Source organism: Entelurus aequoreus, linkage group LG08 (assembly GCF_033978785.1).
Source record: "Entelurus aequoreus isolate RoL-2023_Sb linkage group LG08, RoL_Eaeq_v1.1, whole genome shotgun sequence".
NCBI lineage: Eukaryota > Metazoa > Chordata > Actinopteri > Syngnathiformes > Syngnathidae > Entelurus > Entelurus aequoreus.
Genome location: NC_084738.1, coordinates 18,987,705 through 19,009,062, shown reverse-complemented (window position 1 = coordinate 19,009,062; position 21,358 = coordinate 18,987,705).

The window sequence follows — 21,358 nt, the reverse complement described above, 5'->3', positions numbered from 1 at the left end:
GTCACGTGACTCAGAAGCATCAACACAAGAGGGATGTTGTACTGCTTCAATTAGCGTGTTTTAATAATAAACATTGTTGTACTCCATAACAGTGTTTTTCAACCTTTTCTGAGCCATCGGAAAAAAATCTGAAGTACACCACCAGCAGAAAACCTAAAAAAAATGAAACTCAGTAGCCCAGGGGTCCCTAACCTTTTTTGCACCAGGGACCGGTTTAATGTAGGCATTATTTTCATGTGGCAGCACGGTGAAACAGGGGTAAGTGCATGTGCCTCACAATACGAAGGTCCTGAGTTCAATACCGGGCTCGGGATCTTTCTGTGTGGAGTTTGCACGTTCTCAACTAGACTGCGTGGGTTCCATTCCGGGTTCCTCCCACCTCCAAAGACATGCACCTGGGGATAGGTTGATTGGCAACACTAAATTGGCCCTAGTGCAGGGGTGGGCAATTAATTTTTACCGGGGGCCGCATGAGCAACCCGAGCACTGCTGGAGGGCCACATCGACAATATTTCAATTAAATTTTGCTCAATATTATTTTTGATATATACCGTAAGATACATAATAATTATAATAATAATAATTAATAATAATAGTAATACGTCAACATAGTGTGTGTAACAGCATTCCATGACTAATATAAATAAATTAACATTAATAATAAATGACAGTAAAATAAGCACACGTATGACTGAGGAGTCATAGTGTAACTTTGTGTGGTGTTTGAGTTGTCCGACTTTTTGTGTGGCCATAAACGCACCAGTGGTTTAGTGCTATGCGTGTTGGTGACAGATGACAAGTTGGTTTTGGCCTGGTTTGTACGGCAGAAAATGACTAGTTTTTCGAGATAGAAGTGTTTTACTTATGTTTTTGGTGTGGCTATGTCCGAATATAAACAGTTTTGCTCAATAAAGTGATCGATATAATTCCTGGCCTCGAAGCATCTGGATAGACGTTACAATAATTGAACGGTGTTCAATTGAACGGTGTTGACGAACACCATTAGGGCCGCTTGTTGTCACTGTCACTCAAAGTTGCATTGCAAAATTACATAGAATAAATATGTTTATTTTGTTTAGAATTCAGATGGGATTTGATTTGGTGCGCGGCATATACTTGCTGCGCGCAGCGGACGCTTGAGCAGTGCGCAATTGCGCAGGCACGCACCTTAGGTGAGGGGACGTTGCTTTGCAGTTCATGTCTTGTTGAAAACACGCCATTCCTCATCAACTTTTCTCTTTTTAGCGTCTCGGGTGTAAACCGTGCATCACTTGTCGCTGGATGTGCACCTTCACTCGCAGGTTACACACGGACACACGCCCATAAATAATACTTTTCAAAATAAAAGCAGCACAGTTGTATTGCGCGCACGACATAGATGTTTTTTCAACTTTATTTTGTAATTAATGATTGCAGCTGTTCACATTCACTCACAATCACGCACACGCATACGTCCACACGGAAGTAATACAAATAACGATTTTCAAAACAAAAGCAGCACTGTTGTATTGCACACTCGACATAGATACTTTTTAAAATTTATTTTGTAATTTATAATTGGCCTCACGCGGGCCGGACAGGGACGCACAAAGGGCCGGATGCGGCCCGCGGGCCGCAGAATGCCCAGGTCTGCCCTAGTGTGTCAATGTTGTCTGTCTATCTGTGTTGGCCCTGCGATGAGGTGGCGACTTGTCCAGGGTGTACCCCGCCTTCCGCCCGAATGCAGCTCACATAGGCTCCAGCACCCACCGCCCCCGCGACCCCGAACTGGACAAGCAGTATAAAATGGATGGATGGATGGATACAGTACAGGACAAGTTTGGACACACATCCTCATTCAATGTGTTTTCTTTATTAATTATTATAAAGGGACAAGCGGTAGAAAATGGATGGATTGTTTTCAGGGACCGGCCTTCCACGTGTGGCGGAGAAATATAGCAAATAAGTGCATGAAAAATGAATACATGAAAAAACTCACCATAACGTTGAATTAGTGGGAGCCCCTGCATGGCCTTTTGCCTTTGCAAAAAATCTCTCCATAGACTTGTGTTTTGTACTCATTTGTGCTTTTTATTTGGCTTTAGTATCTGATGGGTTATAGGTGATGCATCACATTCAAGGACAAGAGCATGGATATATAATAAAGCTATAGAAATACTTGCCATTAGTTACAATAGATTCCTGTCTATTTCCATTCTAAAAGTTATGTATTCATATTTTGTGCAATATTTCATATGTAAACTTTTTTTAGCTTCAATTTTCCGTGCGTTAATACATGTGTTATTGCTAACTACTTATGTAATACGACAATGTGCACTTTAACTTACTAGGCCAAAGGAGATGTGTATTTTCTTCCTTCAGCACAATTATTATATGCAACAATTAAGCACTTCTCCATCTTTAACTCCTATGGTCACTTTGTTCCTGATCTGCCCTGATCTTATGTCATCAACCTGCCGCGGACTGCAGATAGAGCCTAGCTTTTGGCTATGATTTGGCACCTTTACATTTGATATGTTTATGCATTGTCCCATGTAAGAAAGATGTAACAAATATAGCAAATGGCAACTTCCTATCAGGAATTTTATAATACATCTATGAACAAGCTTATTGCTGTGTCTGTTGGGACTAATGAAAGTTGAGTAGGAGAAAATGTGGCCGTTTATAAATTATTTAATGTCTATGTGCGGCCTGGTAGCAAATGTGTCACGGACCGGTGCCGGTCCCCGGACCGGTGGTTGGGGACCACTGCAGTAACCGATATTGACAATAAAAAGTTGTTCTCGCAATTGTTGGATATGAATTGAAACCATAACCAAGCAAGCATCGCTATAGCTCTTGTCTCAGGTGTACTGTCACCACCTGTCACATCACGCCGTGATTTATTTTTGAGTTTTTTGGTGTTTTCCTGTGTGTAGTGTTTTAGTTCTTGTCTTGCGCTCCTATTTTGGTGGTTTTTCCTGTTTTGTTGGTATTTTCCTGTGGAAGTTTCATGTCTTCCTTGAACGCCAGCTTTTTTTTCGCAATCAAGACTATTTAGGTTGTGCAGACGCTATCCTTCTTTGTGGGAACATTGTTGATTACCATGAATTGATTTACCTGGACAAGTTGAAAAACGTATTCGGGTGTTACCATTTAGTGGTCAATTGTACGGAATATGTACTATACTGTGCAATCTACTTATAAAAGTTTCAATCAATCAATCAATGTCATGTCATGTACGGATGTACTTTGTGGACGCCGTCTGCTCCACACGCTGTAAGTCTTTGCTGTCGTCCAGCATTCTGTTTTTTTTACTTTGCAGCCAGTTCAGTTTTAGTTTTGTTTTGCATAGCCTTCCCTAAGCTTCAATGCCTTTTCTTAGCGGCACTCGTGTCAGGTAATGGTGGTGCACGAACCCCAAGATGCAGAGACGGCAGGCTTGGTGCAGGAAAACATAATTTAATGTACAAAATAAAGGTAAAACACAAACCAGGAACTAGGAGACAGGAAACAGGATAACAGGAAAACAGGAAACGAGGAACTAGAAGACAGCTCACAGCATACAGGAAACGGCTAACAGCTATCCGGATTCAGCATACAGGTAGTAGCTACAGCTTATAGCTAGAACGACAATACTCCAGCCCTGACTGGAGGGCAAAGCAGGTCTAAATAGCAGCTGGCTGATTGACACCAGGTGTGACCAGGTGCCAATCAGCTGCAGCTGAGGGGAAACAGCGCTCAAGGAGACAAGCAGGAAACGGAACCAAAATAAGAGCGATGACAGGAAATAAAAACAAACAGAGGAAAAACCAAAACATAACCAAACTGTCAGTGACAAACCTGACAACTCGCCTTTTGTTTATTTTTGGTTTAAGTGTTAGATACCTTTTTACCTGCACGCTGTCGTCTGCATATTGTGATCACCACAAACCATGTTCCCGACATCTACAAAGCAATTAGCTACCTGCTGCCACCTACTGATATGGAAGAGTATTACACGGTTACTTTGCCGAGCTCTAGACAGCACAGACACTCAACAACGGCACATTTGCGGATTATAATTACTGGTTTGCAAAAAATATTTTTAACCCAATTAGGTGAACTTACATCATCTCTCACGGCACACCAGACTGTATCTCACGGCACACGGCACAGTGGTTGAAAAACACTGCTGTATAGCTTCAATTAGTATATTTCATAAACATATTTGTACTCTAGAACAGTGGTCCCCAACCACCGGTCCGGGGACCGGCACCGGTCCGTGACGCATTTGCTACCGGGCCGCACAGACATTAAATCATTTATAACCAACCACGTTTTCTCCTACTTAACTTTGGCCAGTCCCACCAGACACAGCAATAAGCTTGTTCATAGATGTATTATAAAACTCCTGATGGGAAGTCGCCATTTGCTATGTTTGTTACATATTTTGCTACATGGGACAATGCACATTAATAAACATATAAAATGTAAAGATGCCAAATCGTAGCCAAAAGCTAGGTTCCATCTGCAGTCCGCGGCAGGTTGATGACCTAAGATCAGGGCAGATCAGGAACAAAGTGACCATAGTAGTTAGAGAACTGCTTAATTGTTGCATATAATAATTGTGTTGAAGGAAGAAAATACACATCTCCTTTGGCCTAGTAAGTTAAAGTGCTGGTATTATTGCACATAGTCCTATTACACAAGTAGTTAGCAATAGCAGATGTATTTACGCATGCAAAATTGGACCAAAAAAAGCTGACATTAGTGTACCTACGTATGAAATATTGCACAAAATATGAGTACATTACTTTTAAAATGGAAATAAAAATCCACATATATCTATTGGAACTAATAGCAAGTATGTCTATCTTTATTATACATATCCATGCTCTTGTCCTTGAATGTGATGTATCACCTATAACCCATCAGCCAAAAAAAAACTTACTACTAGCAAAAATGAGTAAAAAACTAAAATCTATGGAGAGCTATTTTGCAAAGGGAAAAGAACAAGGGCTCCCACTAATTCAACGTCATAGTGAGTTTTTTCATGTATTCATTTTTAATGCACTTATTTGCTATATTTATCTGCCACACGTGGAAGGCCGGTCCATGAAAATAATCCCTACATTAAACCGGTCTCTGGTGCAAAAAAGGTTGGGGACCCCTGCTCTAGAACACAGGTGTCAGACAAACTCAAGGCCCAGGGGCCAGATCTGGTAAGCGAAAGCCTGGAAATGATGTGTGTACTTCATATTTCTTACCAAATGTATTCATTGTTTCCATTTTGACAGAAAAAAATATGTGTTGCATTAAATTGCTTATGTTTTAAATAGGGCTGGGCAACGATTAAAAATTTTAATCAGAATTAATCGCACCTTTTCCCCCGATAAATCACGATTAACTGCATTGCATCCGCAAAACCCAATAATGAATTCAAAGGTAGTGCGTAGTGCACCTTTATTGGAATATTCTCCCATATGAACAAAAGCGCCAAAACATTTGTTGTGCAAACACAATTTAAATCAGTACTAGAAAATCAACTCCACTTCAGTCAAAAATAAATTGCATTCACTTATACACAAAAAATATCCTCTACATATTCATGCTGCATTTACATATTTTTTCTCTCTTACATGAAATCGGACAGGATATTGAGTAATATGATGTAAAACATACCTGCAAGGTTCCAGTAGCGTTTCCAACCTCTGCAGCTCGTCTATTTCAGCTGGAGTTGGCATGGCAATCTTGATGCTTGTGGTGAGGACGTCATTCAGAGGCTGTTCGTTTCTGCGGATGCTTTTTATCATGTCCAGAGTTGAATTCCATCTGGTAGGAACATCTCGCACAAGGGCCTCTTTCTTCTGTCCATGTTCAGCTTGTTTTTGCTCTAATTCTGCTGCATTTGCCGGACTGTGTTTAAAGTGGCCGACAACTTTTCTGCACTTGGAAAGGACGTTGTCAAACGCACTGTTGTGCAGACAAACAGTGACAGAACGCTGGAGACTGTGCGCAAAGCAGGGGATATGATCAAAAGGCAACTGTCTCGCAGCAGCAATCATATTTCGTGCACTATCTGTGCTTAGTGTGGTGACTTTATCTGTCAAATTCCACTGCTGTATAACTTCAGTGAAGTGCCCCGCACATATTTCAGCACTAATGCCTCTCCTCTGGTTTCATTATAGACGGAACATGTGAATGCAGCACCCACTTTTCATCAAAATAATGCACTTTAACTCCGAGGTAATTATGGTTACCTATTGATGTCCAGTAGTCCCCACTGAGAGCAACTACAGCTGCACGTTGTAAAGTTGTCACTTTTACAGTCCTCTCCTTTTCATACATATTCTTCGTGCGATGGTGCGTCTTGATGTTTTGTTTTCTTCCGCGTTCTTTTTCCTTTTCCGCAGGAGCCAGCAATAGGTGTTAACAAAATAAAAGCATGTAAACAACATACGCCAGGGGTGTCCAAAGTGCAGCCCGGGGGCCTTTTGCGGCCCGCAGCTAATTGTTTACCGGCCCGCCACCCATTCTGGAAATGCTATTGCAAAAAATAAAAAAGAACATTAAAAATAGTGGAATGACGTGAAATCGAACGAGAAAAAGTTGCAATGTTGACACAAAGCTGCCATGCAGGGTGTTGTTTTTTTTTCTTTTGTCTTTCTTTATTTTTATTTTTTTTGCCATTGCTCAAAAAAATAATAATGACAAAAAATCCATGTTATAATGAATTATTTTCAGGGCTCCAATTACTTCAAATAGTTCACTTTAAAATGTTTTATGTGGTAAATATTGCATATATTGTGTAGTTGCCTTTTAAAAACATCAACAGAGTAAAACAAACAAAATAATAGTTCAAACGTAAAATCGACAGATATATCTGAAGTTGATCTCGTAACTTAAGTGTTGAAAGTTAAAAAAATAATAATAATAATACAAAATTATCACTTTATGAGTGGGGCACCTTTTGGATCCCAAATATATTTAGTGATATTTTATTTATCTTTTCACTGTGATGACTCAAAAATATTAAATAATTAAAATCAATGGTGTCCTGCATTATTAAACTTTTAGGGCTCTAATTACTAAATACTGCCTATTTCAGTTGTACTATAAAAAAACAACTTTTTTTTTAAGTTGATATAGAGATTTACTGTAAGCGTTAAATATACTATATAAATAATACAAATTAGACTTATTTTTAACATTTTAATAACTGAGACCCTTTATGGTCCCCGGGACCCCTAAAGGTAAAATACATTTTTTTAAAAATCCATATAATTTGTTATGGTTTGAAAATGAAAAATATCAAAATGGCCCCCACATGCTTTAATTTTTCCGTTTGCGGCCCTCAGTAGAAAAAGTTTGGACACCCCTGACATACGCAAATGCGCGATAAAATAATTGTCGGCGTTAATAGATTGATGGGTTAACTCGAAATTAACGCATTAACTTGCCCACCCCTAGTTTTAAAGCATAATGGTACTTTCCGTTCATCCTATTTCCAATTGTGAAACGCAAATCAACAAGTAAAAGTAGGGCCGTTTTTCGATTTTTTTATTATAAAGTCGTGGTCAAAATGTACATACACTTGTAAAGAACATAATGTCATGGCTGTCTTGAGTTTCCAATAATTTCTACAACTCTTATTTTTTTTGTGACAGAGTGCTTGGAGTACATACTTTTTGGTCACCAAAAAAATTCATGAAGTTTGGTTCTTTTATGAATTTATTATGGGTCTACTGAAAATGTGACCAAATCTGCTGGGTCAAAAGTATACATACAGCAATGTTAATATTTGGTTTCAAGTTTCTTGACAAAATTGGTGCAGTTCAGCTAAATGTGTTGGTTTTCTGACATGGACTTGTTTCTTCAGCATTGTCCACACGTTTAAGTCAGGACTTTGGGAAGGCCACTCTAAAACCTTCATTCTCGCCTGATTTACCCATTCCTTAACCACTTTTGACATGTGTTTGGGGTCATTGTCCTGTTGGAACATCCAACTGCGCCCAAGTACCTCCCGCATTGCAAACAGTAGAGGATCCAGCCATTTATCCCAATTTGGTTTGTCCTCGTGCGTAAACTTACGGATCATGGTTTTCAGTGTCTTATTTAGCCGCTCCACCATCCCGTCAATTTGTGGGTGGTATACGCTGGTGCGGATCGCTTTAATTCCCAATAATCCGTAAAGTTCCTTTATCGTGCGTGACATAAAGGACGTGCCCTGGTCAGTCAGAATCTCTTTCGGGATTCCAACTCGGGAGATGACCTAAAATCTTTGCAGAGATGGAGCGCAGTGGCACTGCTTCGGGATAGCGCGTTGCGTAATCCACCAGGACTAGCACAAAACGATATCCCCGTGTGCTCGGGTGGAATGGTCCGATGTATGTATACGCAAAGGCAATTGTGTAATAATATAATTATACATTTATATTCATACATTCACTGTTACAAGCGGCCCTCTAAAGGCAGTCATAACTACGATTTGGCTCTCAACGAAAACGAGTTTGACTCTATATAAAACCAAGCTGTCAAACCAAAGATACACACCTTTAAAAAAGTACATCTATACTGTAGTCTACTGTTTGTTTGAGACTGTTTAAAAATGCAAATAAACTTGTTTTCAGTAAAGCTACGGCAAGCAATTGTTAAACAGCAACAGTAAAATATAGTAAGATCAGAAATAGTTTATCACAGTAGCAAATGCATGGGATTCCTGCAAACCAAGGAATTGTAGATAACCAAAATTACTATGGTTATAATACTTAGAAAACACATGACTTTACTGTGAATATAATGAAAAATTGTACAATGCATTTGGAAATAATGTAATGTCACACGCATGCCAATAGTTTACAATTTACAGTATAATTCTGTCGAAATTAAAGATTTTGTATATTGTACATTTAAATTTCAGCTACCTTAATTGTTTAAGGGGTTTGTGTTTAAGTATTAGCCTTGTTAACCTTTGGCTAACAACTTGTTTTCTTGTATTTTTGTAGCAAATTGTTTTGGACATTGAGGGGTTATGTCTATGTGCTTCATTGCAAACTGCATGGAAATGAACCACGCTGTGTGTTTAAGTGTGTTGGAACTGGTTGCAAGCAGCTATTTAACAGGTACGGTGCATTTAAGGCCCATTTTTAATAGCTCACTTGAAGGAACATGTTGCGGAAGCCCATGTTGTGAGTTGTCCAGTGAAAGGTTGTACAAATACTTTTAAGTTAAAATCCTCATGTACCGCTCACACGTCTCGGGAACACAGGCGTCTGGCAGATACTATTGGTGACAGTGCAGCGCGGTGGTGCAGTGGTTAGCGCTCATGCCTCACAGTGAGAAAGTCCTGAGTTCGATTTCCGGGATAGGGGGCTTTCTGTGTGGAGTTTGCATGTTCTCCCAGTGCGTGGGTTCCCTCCGGGTACTCCGGCCTCCTCTCACCTCCATAGACATGCACCTGGGGATAGGCTGATTGGCAACACTAAAATCGGCCCTAATTTGTTTTATGGTAAGTTCCTGGCTACCACAGCTGCCGGTATTTTACCGTAAATTCCATAGTTTGTTTTTTTTTAAGTTAACAATATACCATTTTTTTTCATTGTAATTCACCACAAGCAAAAACTTTTATCAACTGTAAAATTAACGGATTTAACATCAACATACCATACTTTTCTATACATCTTAACTGTACTTTTTATAGTGAATTCCTGGCAATTACAGCTGCCGGTATTTCACACAATTGTGCACATTTTTTTCTTCATCATTAACTTTTTTTTCTGATGTGCTGGGTGTGGGATCTCAGGTGCATGGCTAATTGAAATATTATTTGCATATTTAAATGTGGGCGTGGACAGGTAGTGGCCAGCTGCACTCCGACATGTGCACTCAATTCCACTTTGAATGGGATGTAAAAAAGAAATGTGCTTGAATTAACGCGTGTGCACACTTTACTACATCTAAAACTGTGTGTACACCATTTTTTAGCAAGAAATTCACACCACTCTTAATACATGAGGTCCGACATTGACATGGCATGGGAAGGAATAAAGTTAGTTTGAAGGGCAGCGCTGAGAAGAAAAAGCAGATGATATTCATTGAATTAGATAAAGAAATCATCAACAACATGACCGAGCGTGTCGCCAAATTGGTGAAGCAATTTGAGCGTATCTCGGCTAGTCTGCGCCTCAGTGAAGCAGATTGAGTCCAACACCGGTCAAAAATGTTAAAAGAATATCTAAAGTACGGACATTTGAAAACATGAAAACATGGAAAAGCTGCGAATGGTGTGTTTGACAGAGAAGCAGCTGGAAAGAGATACCGTAGAAGTCCACTCTCCAAGGTAAATACTGTACATTAATATTTAATTACTTCATAAAGCTACAGTAGTTGTTAGTAGTACATTATCTTGTATTGTTTTCATACATTATTTCTTATCTCAAAGTAGTGTTGTCCCGATACCGATATTTTGGTACCGGTACCAAAATGTATTCCGATACTTTTTGATATAATAATTGCATTATTGCCTTTATTTTAACAAAAAATCTTAGGGTACATTAAACATATGTTTATTATTGCAAGTTTGCCCTTAAATAAAATAGTGAACGTACAAGACAACTTGTCTTTTATTAGTAAGTAAGCAAAGAAAGGCTCCTAATTTAGCTGCTGACATATGCAGTAACATATTGTGTCATTTATCATTCTATTATTTTGTCAAAATTATTAAGGACAAGAGGTAAAAAATGAATGATTAATCTACATGTTCATTTACTGTTAATATCTGCTTACTTTCTCTTTTAACATGTTCTATCTACACTTCTGTTAAAATGTAAAAATCACTTATTCTTCTGTTGTTTGATACTTGACATTAGTTTCGGATGATACCACAAATTTGGGGATCAATCCGATACCAAGTCCATACAGGATCATACATTGGTCATATTCAAAGTCTTCATGTGTCCAGGAACATATTTCCTGAGTTTATAAACATAAAATGATTTTTTTTTTAACCAAAAAAAGATTTTGTGATGCTAAAAAATATACTAGGCGCTTGTTGCAGGTGGCTGAGTCTGCAAAAACTGAGCACCAAAATGAGGCAACGGTAGCTTTTCTTTTTCAGGTTACTGCAGTTTACAATATTCCGTATCCATCCCTAGTCATGGTTTGGGTTTGCATGAGTGCAGCCGACACTGTAGGGAGCTGCGGTTCAGTGGAGTAAACACAAATTCCAACATGTATAGCGAAGTGGATCATCCCACCTTTGGGAAAGTGGGCAGCATGGCAGTTTTCCAACAAGAATGAGAAGGTGATGGTGAGACCTGAACTCAATCGAGCACCTGTGGGGCATCCTCAAGCGAAGGAGAGTGACGGAGCGCACGGTGTCTAATCTCCACCAGCTCCACCAGTGGTGTCGTCATGGAGGAGTGGAAGAGGATTACAGTAACAAGCTGTGCAGCTCTGGTGACTTCCATGGCCAAAAGGATTAAGGCAGTGCGAATTTGCAATCGCGCCAATTCACGCAAATTCAACTAATCCCCGCAAATTATGCGCAGCCTCACAACTTTGTCCGATGCCCACATTTAAGGCTTCATATTGCGCCACACATTTTCAATGGGAGACAGGTCTGGACTACAGGCAGGCCAGTCTGGTACCCGCACTCTTTTACTACGACGCCACGCTGTTGTCTTGCTGAAATAAGCAGGGGCGTCCATGATAATGTTGCTTGGATGGCAACATATGTTGCTCCAAAACCTGTACGTACCTTTCAGCAGTAATGGTGCCTTCACAGATGTGTAAGTTAACCATGCGTTGGGCACTAATACACCCCCATACCATCACAGATGCTGGCTTTTCAACTTTGCGCCTATAACAATCCGGATGGTTCTTTTCCTCTTTGGTCCGGAGGACACGACGTCCACAGTTTCCAAAAACAATTTGAAATGTGGACTCTTCAAACCACAGAACACTTTTCCACTTTGTATCAGTCCATTTTAGATGAGCTCGGGCCCAGCGAAGCCGGCGGCGTTTCTGGGTGTTGCTGATAAATGGCTTAGGCTTTGCATAGTAGAGTTTTAACTTGCACTTACAGATGTAGTGACAAACTGTACTTACTGACAGTGCTTTTCTGAAGTGTTCTTGAGCCCATGTGGTGATATCCTTTACACACTGATGTCACTGAGGGATCGAAGGTCCGTAATATCATCGCTTAGCTGCAGTGATTTCTCCAGATTCTCTGAACCTTTTGATGATATTACGGACCGTAGATGGTGAAATCCTTGCAATAGCTCGTTGAGAAATGTTATTCTTAAACAAGTCGACAATTTGCTCAGGCATTTGTTCACAAAGTGGTGACCATCCTTGTTTGTGAATGACGGAGCATTTCGTAGAAGCTGCTTTTATACCCAATCATGGCACCCACCTGTTCCCAATTAGCCTGTTCACCTGTGGGATGTTCCAAATAAGTGTTTGATGAGCATTCCTCAACTTTCTCAGTCTTTTTTGCCACTTGTGCCAGCTTGAAACACGTTGCAGGCATCAAATTCCAAATGAGCTAATATTTGCAAAAAATAACAAAGTGTTCCAGTTCGAACGTTAAGTATCTTGTCTTTGCAGTCAATTCAATTGAATATAGGCAGAAAAGGATTTGCAAATCATTGTTTTTATTTACGATTTACACAACGTGCCAACTTCACTGGCTTTGGGTTTTGTATTTATTACAATTAGTAACTTTCTCATGTGCAATGCTGACCCAGGAAAGACACCGATGTTGAAGTGCGATTATAATCTCTCATCGTCTCTGCTTTACCAACAAAAATTACCGCTATAGATTGCTCTAAATGTGGAACATAAATGAATGTTTAAGATGGACAAAGACTTTTCAAGCGTAAAGTACACACAGAGATTGTCTGCAACTGTTTAACTCTCTGTTTAAGAAAACACTTAAAACTCTAGACAGGAAGCTCTTGCATTATCATTATTTTAACATTGTAAGTAAGTATAATATTTGAGATGTTTATGGATGCTTCCCTTATTTTTAAAGTTGTAAATGGACTTGCTCCTCCACCCTAGATGGATTTCATAAGTAAAAAAAAAAACAAAACAACAGTGGAGTTAGAACTAGAGCACTAAGCAGGGGAGACTGTTTAGTATTTAAAGGAGCAGGACTACATTCAGCCAAATGGTACCGCCTATTAGAGGCACAACATTATGGAATACTTTACCGGAGCACATAAGAAGCTGTGGGAACTCCCTGACATTTAAAGGAGTCCTTAAAAATGGTTGAAGTCAAACCAGTCATGCTCCTATTAATGAACTCTTTCTTTTAAAACTGATTATTTGTGCCTGTGGTGTTGTTGTTTGTCTATTGTCTCTATTTTGTCTGTGTGTGTGTGTGTGTCTGTGATTTTCTCCCTGCCTTAAGACAATGGATGTCATTTAGCGTATGTGCTAATTCCTGCATATTTATGTAGAAGTTGTTTTTGCTGGCACGTCGATTAATATGTACTGTCCTAATTCAAAAAAATAAAAAAAAATAAAAAATATGGATGACAGAGCAGACAGTGGACAATAAGGAAGCGTATAAGTCGCTCCGGAGTATAAGTCGCACCGGCCGAAAATGCATAATAAAGAAGGAAAAAAACATATATATGTCGCACTGGAGTATAAGTCGCATTTTTCGGGGAAATTTATTTGATAAAACCCAACACCAAGAATAGACATTTGAAAGGCAATTTAAAATAAATAAAGAATAGTGAACAACAGGCTGAATAAGTGTACGTTATATGACGCATAAATAACCAACTGAGAACTTGCCTGGTATGTTAACGCAACATATTATGGTAAGAGTCATTCAAATAACTATAACGTATAGAACATGCTATTCGTTTACCAAACAATCTGTCACTCCTAATCGCTAAATCCCATGAAATCTTATATGTCTAGTCTCTTACGTGAATGAGCTAAATAATATTATTTGATATTTTACGGTAATGTGTTAATAATGTCACACATAAGTTGCTCCTGAGTATAAGTCGCACCCCCGGCGAAACTATGAAAAAAACTGCGACTTATAGTCCGAAAAATACGGTACTTATTAATTGGTTATAATGAATCAAAACAGTACAGTAATTTGACAATGAGTTCTGAGTATGTGCTTTTACTTATAAGCCTGTGCGGTATTAAACAAGTAAAACTTATTTTTTGGTCAATTCAGATTTTTTTTTCTAGGTTAAGTTTACAAGGAACTCTTAAAACATTGATTTAAAAAAAAGTTCAATAAGACTACGTTTACACTGCAGACCAAAGTGGCCCAAATTAGTTAATTTTTTTTAAATCTGATTTTTTTTCCAGCTGACTGCAAGTTCAGTTCAGTTCAGTTCAGTTCAATTTCAGTTTCAGTTTATTTGGAAGATGCATACGATACAATGTGATGCTTCACACAATTCCAGTTGTTTCATTACAGCACGTCCGAAATGGAGTAGGAAGTGTGAAGAACTCGCATGGCTGCAGTTTTTGTGACTCCAAGATGCAGGAACCAGGAGGTAAATTGAGTTTTAATCTCATACAATAGAAAATGAATCAGTTTTGCACACAAACTTTCCAAACATAGAGTGATCTTCAAGCACTGAGGAGTGCTCGAGACAAGGCATAAATAGGACACATGCTGATTGGCATCAGGTGTGGACTGGCTGCCAATCAACAGCAGGTGAGGAAATAAACACAGCGCTCAGCATGACAAGCAGGACGTGGAAACAAAACAAGAGCACTGACAGGAAGTGAATACCGAACAAGGAAACGAACAGAAAGGAAGTGACAGATCGTCAGAGGAAGAAGCGGAGCTTATTTAATCCTACCCCTTTTCATACCATAGCAATTTTATCCAAGTTCCTTGACAGAACAGTGAACAAATACATAATAAATAAATAATATACCATAGTAAGCAAACAAATATTAAATAACTAAATAATCTTTTTTTTAAACAAGCCTCAAATAAAATTGTACTTTCCAACAATCACAAAAAAGCTTGCAAAATCCTGGCTATATGCATGCTATACAAACTGTACACTGACTACTCTAAAGTACATCCGCGTTTCTTATCTAGAGTAGGCCTGTTGTCACTTGAGAAGATATAACAAAATGTTATGTGAACTGCGAGAGGTGCAGGACTAACTGTAGGAAGATACTGTGTGTATCAAGAGTACTAGTAGTACTAATAGTTGCTCTACAGCGGGGGTCTGCAACCCACGGCTCTAGATTTGATTGATTGATTGATTGATTGAAACTTTTATTAGTAGATTGCACAATGCAGTACATATTCCGTACAATTAACCACTAAATGGTAACACCCGAATAAGTTTTTCAACTTGTTTAAGTCGGGATTCATGATACAGATATATACTATCATCATAATACAGTCATCACACAAAAGAGCCAGCTTAGTGGTTCCCTGGAGCTTTTTTGAAAATGTATGAATATAGAAAAATATGGGGGGGGGGATATATTTTTTGTTTTAATATGGTTTCTTTAGAAAGACAAACATGACACAAACCTTCCTAATTGCTAGCAATCCCACTGTTTATGTTAAACATGCTTCTCTGATGAGAGTATTTGGCGAGCGTCGTTTTGTCCTACTAATTTTGCCTGTCCTTGAACTCACCGTAATTTGTTTACAAGTACTACTTTCTCTGATGCTGCCACAGAAAGACCTGTTTATACCACTCCTTTTGTCTCATTTTGTCCACCAAACTTGTTATGTTGTGCGTGAATACACAAATGTGAGCTTTGTGGAGTGCTAATCAGGCATATTTGGTCAGTGCATAACTGCAAGCTCATCGATGCTAACATGCTATTTAGGCTAGCTGTATGTACATATTGCATCATTATCCCTCATTTGTAGGTATATTTGAGCTCATTTAATTTCCTTTACTTATGTCCTCTGTGTATTTAATGGATATTTGCATGTCTCATGACACGTTATCTGTACGTAATATTGGCTGCATTTATGATAGTTGTTTGTGTGCCACGTTGTTCCAGACCACAGCAAACGTTGTAATAAATCCATTAGAAGAAGACAGCCTGCGGTTTTCTTGGACACACACATCTATACCTTTAGCCATTCTCGGCCAGTAATTTCCAAGAGTTACATCACCCTCTGAGAAGACTTCGTTTTACTAATGTTTTCCAATGTTGTAAAAATGTGTATTACATTTCAACACTTCTGTAAACGAAGATTTGTGTCAGCCGACACATAGTTATTTCGATAGTAAGCTAATATAGACACTTATGTATATAATGTGTTGCCTTCATTATAACACTTATATAAGGGGACGGTGTGGCGCCGTTGGGAGAGTGGCCGTGCCAGCAACCTGAAGGTTCCTGGTTCAATCCCTACCTTCTACCAATCTCGTCACGTCTGTTGGTTGTGTCCTTGAGCAAGACACTTCACCCTTGCTCCTGATGGGTGGTGGTTAGGGCCTTGCATGGCACCTCCCGCCATCAGTGTGTGAATGTGTGTGTGTGCATGGGTGAATGTGGAAATAGTGTCAAAGCGCTTTGAATACCTTGAAGGTAAAAAAGCGCTATACAAGTATCTACCATTCATATAAGCAGGGGTCCCCAAACTTTTTGACTCCAGGGCCGTATTGGGGTAAAACAATTTGGCTGGGGGCCGGGCTATATATATATATATATATAAATGTGTGTGTGTGTGTGTGTGTGTGTGTGTATGTGTGTGTGTGTGTGTGTGTGTGTGTGTGTGTGTGTGTGTGTGTGTGTGTGTGTGTGTGTGTGTGTGTGTGTGTGCGTGCGTGTGTGTATATATGTATATGTATATATATATGGGTTATGGGTTATACTTGTATAGCGCTTTGCTACCTTCAAGGTACTCAAAGTGCTTTGACACTATTTCCACATTCACCCATTCACACACACATTCACACACTGATGGCGGGAGCTCCCATGCAAGGCCCTAACCACGACCCATCAGGAGCAAGGGTGAAGTGTCTTGTTCAAGGACACAACGGACGTGACCAGGTTGGTAGAAGGTGGGGATTGAACCAGGAACCCTCAGGTTGCTGGCACAGCCACTCGCCCAACATATATACGCATATATACACATGTGTGTGTGTATATATGTATATGTATATATATATATATATATATATATATATATATATATATATATATATATATATATATATATATATATATATATATATATATATATATATATGTATATGTGTGTATATATATATATATATATATATATATATATATATATATATATATATATATATATATATATATATATATACACATACATATATATTCCTCGTGCACTAATTGACTTAAAGAGCGCACTTGCGGCATGTCACGTTATCGATGGTAAAATGCATTTTTAGACAATATGATTTGCCTGAGTGGCTAGGAGATGGTAGAAAATGGACAGATTAGAAAAAAAATTATAACATTTTTTTTTTTTTTTTTTCAACTTGGGACTTCGCGCGTGCCGGATTTTGGACGCTGAGGGGCCGTATCCGGCCCGCGGGCCGTAGTTTGGGGACCCCTGCTTTTAAGTGTTTGCGGCTCCAGACAGATTTTTTTTTTTTTTTTTTTGGTCCAATATGGCTCCTTCAAAATTTCGGGTTGCCGACCCCTGCTCTACAGTGATGTACTAAAAAGTACTACAGTGATGTAACAAAGTACTATGCCGACTGGTGCGGGACAACAAAGACAAAACAATGACTTCTTTTATCCGAGTCAGCTGCAAGTGAGTGCATCTTTGTCTTCCGTCTCAGCCCGCACTAAAAGGTCAAAGGGCACAGAAGGCCGCGTCTGCTTCCCACAGACCCCCAAGATATGTAACACCCCCCCCCCCATCCCCCCATACACTTTCCCTCCCCCCGTGAATGCCGTAGTGAGCATTGTTTGCCGGGGCGCTCGCTTTTTTTTTCCCGCTGAAAGCCGCACAGCAATGAGGTCTCTGTGCCTTTTTGCCTCCCTCTTCCTCTCCCCTCCCCCTCCATCTCCATCTCTCTCTCTCTCCTGCTCTGCCTCTCTCTCTATTAAATTTCCAGTCACACAGCGGTGCAGAGGATATTCCTCCTTTCTCTCCTTTCTCCCCCCCCCCACCATCCCTCCCTTTCTGAAATCTCGGCTCTCACAATCTAGTCTGCATCCCAACCTGGCCGCCTTTCAGTGCTCCCTCTCCTTCATGTACATCTTTTTGCCTTCCAACCCCCCTCCCCCACATCCCCACCACCACCCCCCCGGTCGCCGTGCCATTTAAAATGACTCCACGCCGCCCATGCCAAAAATCCCCAGCCCAGCGCTCCCGCCTTCCCCTGCTTCCCACTCTGTGTCCTCACTGTGTCATTGCACATTGAATCTGATATCCCCTCTTATGCATGTGCATGTGTGTGTGTGTGTGTGTTAGCAGGCACCCTTGAGCATCAGTGTGTGCCGAGGGAGGCTTTTATGCACAATAAATATACTGATGACTGTATTGCTTGTGTCATCATGTACATGAAGAACACACAGGAGGGAATTGTCAGAGGGGGTGAAAAAAAAAGCATGTGGCACTCTCTATTGCAACCCCATAAAGCCTTAATGCTGTGTTGGGAGCCCAAATAGGGAACAGGAGAGAGAGGATTTGGCAGCGACATGCTAGCGCGCCAAGACATATGTGGCATGCTGATAGCGCCACAGAAGTGCAGCTCACACTGTGAAGGAGCTTTTTTGGAGGAGAGGGTTGGGTGGCGGGGATTGTGCTTGTACACACGTCCATCACTCCCCTTCTAAAATGTGGCTTGGACCGGTGACAAAAAAATAGAAAATAACCACAAAAAAAAAATAACCAAAAAAAAAACACTCGGGAATACATATTGTGCTGCCGATATCTGGTAGGGACGAGAGAAAACAGTGAGGGAAAAACCCTGGTGTCACTGTATCTTAGCAACTGCCTCCATCTCCTTGGAGACGGAGGGCTGACATCATTTCCTGTCTGGTACAGAACTCACTTTTGGGTGTGTGTGTGTGTGTGTCCCACCCTACATGTGCTCATGTAAACACAGGACATTCACAATTTAGATAACAAACTATAAAGTGTACGAATGCAAAAAGTTTTTAGAGTTTTAACCCTGCGTCCAGTCTAGGCCTGTACCCCCACCGGTCTGAGTCATCAGGGGTATGGGATCACTCGTGAGTCGTGACCCCTATTGAGTGCATGTGCTATAGGAAGCGGATGGATCAATGAATGCAGACCACAGTTCTGCCTAGAATTAAGAGTAGACATTAAATATGATCGGTGCATGCTTCAGTCTGTTGTCCAACTACATCTTAAAACACGTGCACATGCACGTATGCATGTGCATAGTAACAGGTTATATATAAATTCTTCTTCTACATCAATTGCTGCACACAAAGGCATTTTTGGAGAAAAAAAATAATCCTCTACTGTCACCTTGTGGTCAAAAGTTGGAAGTGCAGCGTGGTGTGGGAGGGGGGGGCTATGGGGTTGAGCGAATGTGAATCTCTTATAGTCAGCAGAACCTAGTAAGACACACTACAGAGATCAGCATATGATGTCCGAAGACACCCCTGAGAGGAGTCTGACTTACTACTGAAATGATGCAATGATGTGTGTACATGAACGTACGCATATATGTACACACATATGTACATATACACTACCGTTCAAAAGTTTGGGGTCACCCAAACAATTTTGTGGAATAGCCTTCATTTCTAAGAAGAAGAATAGACTGTCGAGTTGCAGATGAAAGTTCTCTTTTTCTGGCCATTTTGAGCGTTTAATTGACCCCACAAATGTGATGCTCCAGAAACTCAATCTGCTCAAAGGAAGGTCAGTTTTGTAGCTTCTGTAACGAGCTAAACTGTTTTCAGATGTGTGAACATGATTGCACAAGGGTTTTCTAATCATCAATTAGCCTTCTGAGCCAATGAGCAAACACATTTTACCATTAGAACACTGGAGTGATAGTTGCTGGAAATGGGCCTCTATACACCATGTAGATATTGCACCAAAAACCAGACATTTGCAGCTAGAATAGTCATTTGCCACATTAGCAATGTATAGAGTGTATTTCTTTAAAGTTAAGACTAGTTTAAAGTTATCTTCATTGAAAAGTACAGTGCTTTTCCTTCAAAAAATAAGGACATTTCAATGTGACCCCAAACTTTTGAACGGTAGTGTATGTACACACACAAGTACATATATGTACACATATATATACATATGTGGTTTACAAAAACACAGGATAAGTTGTAAAATTCCTTTGTGCTGGCACATACTTGAGAGTGTTTGGTGATGGCTGGTGAAACGGTGGATGGGTGTTTTGCAATTTGGACGCATCATCAGTAGTGTGCCCCTGGGTCACTGGGCGTTTCGGCCTTATCACTAGACGCCCTCTCCAGGGGTGGCCAGCCACAGGGTGATCGGCCCAGGGCTTGCGTCAATCCCAATTAAGCATGAGTCGCTTGGTGTTGAACAGCAGACTTCTCATGGGACTATGCATGGCAGGGGCGTCCTTTTCCCTGAGTCAAGCCTAAGCTGACCGCATACCTCCTGGCTTGCTACTTGGGGGCCCAACAGGGGTATTTCCTCCTCATGAACAGCCACTGGCTGCCTCTTTCGGCTGCCTCCGATGCAGCTTTGATGGCTATACGCAGGCGTTGGCCTCAGACTCCCAGGTCTACAAGCAATTTGGTGGGAGATCTCGCCACAAAGCCTCTGCAGCCCACCTCCACTGGACGGACCTCAGTGTTCCAGCCACGATGTTGTGCTTCAGCTGCAAGCTCGGCATAGCGTTGGTGTTTTCGCTCATAAGCCTCATCTACTGAGTCCTCCCAGGGTACTGTGAGCTCGATGATGAAAACCTTTTTTTGTGAAGGGGACCAGAGCACCACGTCCGGTCTCAGGGTGGTCACAGCAATCTCCAGAGGAAACGCAAGCTGCCGGCCAAGATCAACCAGCATCCTCCAGTCGCGGGCTAAGCATAGCTGGCCTCGCTCAGGTGGTATGGAGCCGCTCCTGACTACCTTAGCCCCTTCGCGGACAAAGGTAATGGTCTGCTGGTGGTTGGCTGCTGGTGGTGGTAGGGAGTTGATGGTTACTCGTTTGTCCTCCAGGGTGGACGCAAGGGTCTTTAGGACTTGATTGTGACGCCAGGTGTAACGTCCTTGGGTGAGACTGGTTTTGCACCCTGTGAGAATGTGCTTGAGGGTGGCTGGCATGGAACAAAGGGCACACACCGGGTCTTCGCCGAACCACTGGTGAAGGTTAACTGGTGTTGGAAGGATGTCATATGTAGCTCTGATGACAAAGCTCAACTGCCTAGCTTCCATGGCCCACATATCCTTCCAGCTGATCTTCCTCCTCTCCACA